Source organism: Brassica oleracea, chromosome C1 (genome assembly GCF_000695525.1).
Source record: "Brassica oleracea var. oleracea cultivar TO1000 chromosome C1, BOL, whole genome shotgun sequence".
NCBI classification, from domain to species: domain Eukaryota; kingdom Viridiplantae; phylum Streptophyta; class Magnoliopsida; order Brassicales; family Brassicaceae; genus Brassica; species Brassica oleracea.
The window spans coordinates 24,612,535-24,616,122 of record NC_027748.1 but is presented as its reverse complement, the minus strand read 5'-3'; the positions used below and the strand labels follow the sequence as shown (position 1 = coordinate 24,616,122).

The window sequence follows — 3,588 nt, the reverse complement described above, 5'->3', positions numbered from 1 at the left end:
GGAAAAAAACTGAATTTTCCATAATTGTCAAATCACAAATCATTCTCTCCCACACATTTTTGATTTAGTGTTTAACACAAAACTCACAATTGGTCAATCAAACAAATGCATCCAAAACCTTTTGCAATCATTACACTACGTTATCGAACGCTGATTCATTTGACCTAAATTTTCACTAAAGGTAATTCTAATTCTGATTTTTCATGTATTTTAAATTACTTTAATACTTACTTACTTTTAGTTAACTAATTATATATCATAAAAATAATATATAAATTTTAAAATGTTATGTTAGACAAGAATTATGTCCTTGATTTTTCAAGTTATTTACATATCAATGTCATTCCTACAACCAATCACGTTCAAGCAATTATTAACATATATACTATCAAATCAGAATCTCTAGTGAAATTATGTCCTTGATTTTTCAAGTTCTTTACATACCAATGTCATTCCTAATTCTTAGAAAAATTAAAAACAATTCGGCCATAATTTATTTAACCAATCATATGTAATGAATTCTTATAACCAATCATTTTCAAGCAATTATTAACATGTCATTCTTTATTTTTTTTAAAAATAAAAAATAATTCCGCCAGCTTTTATTCGACCAACAAATTTTAAAAGAGAAATGACCTCAAATGACCTTAAACCAAGTCTTTCTTCTCAATGTAGTCCATAAAGCCCAAAATCATCAAACTAGGTTTTATTAATATGATAATTTACAATATTATCCCTTTTGGAGGGGTGCGATCATACCAGCATTAATGCACCGGATCCTATCAAAACTTCACAGTTAAGCGTGCTTGGGCGAGAATAGTACTAGGATGGGTGACCTCCCGGGAAGTCCTCGTGTCGCACCCCTTGAAAAGTGTTTCAGAAAAAAAAAACCCCCCTTTTGGAGACTTTGTTCAAATTTAGGATAGCCATGCTGAACAGGGATTGCCTTGTATTCTTCACAAATGAAACAAACCAAGCTAAAAGATATATCTTGCACAACTACAATTAAAATAAGAAAACAGTCGTTTTAGTTTTTATGAGAATCTATGAATTAAGTAACATTATATAAAAGACACAAACATGTATACATGTTGTACCAAGAGTTAAAAAAAATAACATCGCCACATTTCTATAAAAATAAAAGTAAGAATAGAAGAAGAAAAAACAAAATCAGAGAGAGGAGAGAAAAGCAATTCTCCCTCTGGTTTCTCCCCCACAACCGCCTTAACCCTAGATCCGCAAAGCCTCTTCTCCTCCGGTGACTGGGGGTTCCTCTACCTCCGGTCACCCCACCGTTCGTCTGCTGTCCCACCGGCCTTCCCCCTTAGTTTCTCCTTCTCTACCCTCTCCTTCTTGCTCAGTTCTCTGGATTTTCGAGTTTCATCGGATCTAATCAAAGACACATGTGTGTGTTGTCTCTCTGGAGAACCGACAAGGTGAGGGTTCGCTGGTGAGCCTAAGGAGCCTTCGATTCAGCTTCTCCCTGTCATACGGACAGATCTGGGTCAGATCTGATCTTGCCTCTGCCGGTGAGGATGGTGGTGCGTCGCTGCCTCTTCCTACCTCTCTCGTCTATGGCTTGTACCTGTGTATCTCTGGGTTTCAGCTTGTATCAAGGTCCCAGTGAATTTCTCCTCTCCGTCTAGGAGAAACGGTGGTGTCTAGGCCCATCGCTCAAGGGACCTCTGTTCTAGTTCAATCGATAACTGCCATGGTGTTCAGCAGCAGCGATTTGGTGGCTCGTCTCCTCACTTTCGGACATTGGTGATTAGGGTTTTGAGGACGACCCAACGTGCCACGTCTACCGCTGAGAAACAGAGCCGTCGAGTCCTGTAGTTGTGCCTGCTTATTGAGGTGACTCATGTCTCCTCTTGTGCTTCAATCCTTTCTCTAAACTCAGACGAAACTTCTTTGAATCCCCTTGATGTCGCCATCGTCTGTTTGTGTCGCGTGGCCGGATGAGGAGCCAAAAACCGCATGCGCTTGACATGATTATGTTCTTCATTTCATCGGGTCTTTGTCAGGGATTCTCTGTTTGCCTTCTGTTGAGATAGTTTGTGTATGGTTACTTGACGTCCTCCTACTTTGGTGTACCGGAACCGTTGCTTGCCGCCTCCGTCGAAGCCGTTGGGAGCCACTTTCGGGTGAGGGTTCGAGCTACTGGTATGAACTATACTCTTGATTTGCTAGTTACACTACGGATCGAGAAGTGTTTAGTGTGGGAAGTAAGGTAGTTGATTGATCTTATCTTCTATTAGCTCCAAGTTCATCAATGTCTTGGACTAATTTTTATGTTTTCTAAAGATTTTTTTTAAACTTTTTTGCAGTCTTTAGAAACAGAATGAAAAATAAATAAAATATTTCAATAATACTAATTATAAACTATTTTAGTCAATTAAACATATATGAGTTTATGTTACTTAATTTTTTGATGTAATCATGTAAGAAAATAGATAGATATATAAAAACATTATTTCTATTACTTTGAAAATTTATATTTTTGTATTGTTTAAAATTATGTTTTAAAATAAATAATATTTTTTTTTTCTAATATCAAGATTATTTTTGTGAATGTTGTTTTATGAAATCACATCATATGCAAATATATATTTTCATCTAAGAAAATATAGATATAAAGAAATATTTTATTACTTCAAAAGTATATTTTATGTTATTTAAAAATATATTTAAATGGAATATTTCTATTTTGTGAACTTTCCTTTTTTAATGAAATCATATTATATATACATTTATTTTCGTTTTTTAAACTTTATAAATGTTTCTTTTTATTATATATGTTATTTGGAAAATTTTAAAAAGGAAACTAAATTAAATCTTCAATAATAGTATTTAAATGTAATATTTTTTAATTCATTAAGTGTATCAGTGTAATCAACTATAATGAGAGTTAGGCTGAGCGGCTGAGCGGCTGAGCGGCTGAGCGGCTGAGCGGCTGAGCGGCTGAGCGCGACGCATAAGAAACTGACTTCTCAAATAATATTATAGAGATTCCAGCAAATGATAATTGATTTAGTCCACTTTGAAATGTATTAGTAACCTATTTTGTTAACGTTGCATTTTTCATCATGCAGTATGTAGTTTTGTCAATATCTAAAAGAACAAAAGAAAAGAAAAGATTATAAGAAGATTATAAGGGTTACTTTGGTGAAGAAGCACGAGGCGGTGGCCGCCGAAAAAGAAGCAGAGATTGGGGTCACTTTGAATCTAGCCTTGATTTTGTTATTTAATGAGTTAAGTATTCTCTTGAGAAAGATTAAAGGTTACAAATACAGTGAGATGATGGGTGTAGTGGGAAAATAATAGGAGTTTTATATTAAAAAATAATATATAGAAATTAGTTAATACACGAGACTGTTTTTCTTTTTAATTTTTCTTTTGCATTTTGGAAATTTTTTAAATTGTAAATAAAGTGTCATGTGTCAATGTAACATGTGTTCTAGTATATAAAAGATTTATAACCTCATTTACATATATTATTTCTCCTCCATACTATAATCTTCATTAAGAATATGAAATAGTTTATATATTGAAAATGTGGATAAACATTGTAGTATTCTATAGACCATT

The 3,588-nt window shown here is 33.9% G+C and overlaps 1 long non-coding RNA gene across 1 annotated transcript; it reads left to right on the top strand.

Moving 5' to 3' along the window:
• The first annotated feature begins 1,099 nt into the window (after positions 1 to 1,099).
• LOC106335763 lies at positions 1,100 to 3,367 on the top strand. The gene is made up of 2 exons (XR_001268770.1): positions 1,100 to 2,163; positions 3,093 to 3,367. It is a non-coding gene; the product is annotated as an uncharacterized LOC106335763 (long non-coding RNA).
• Positions 3,368 to 3,588: the final 221 nt, after the last annotated feature.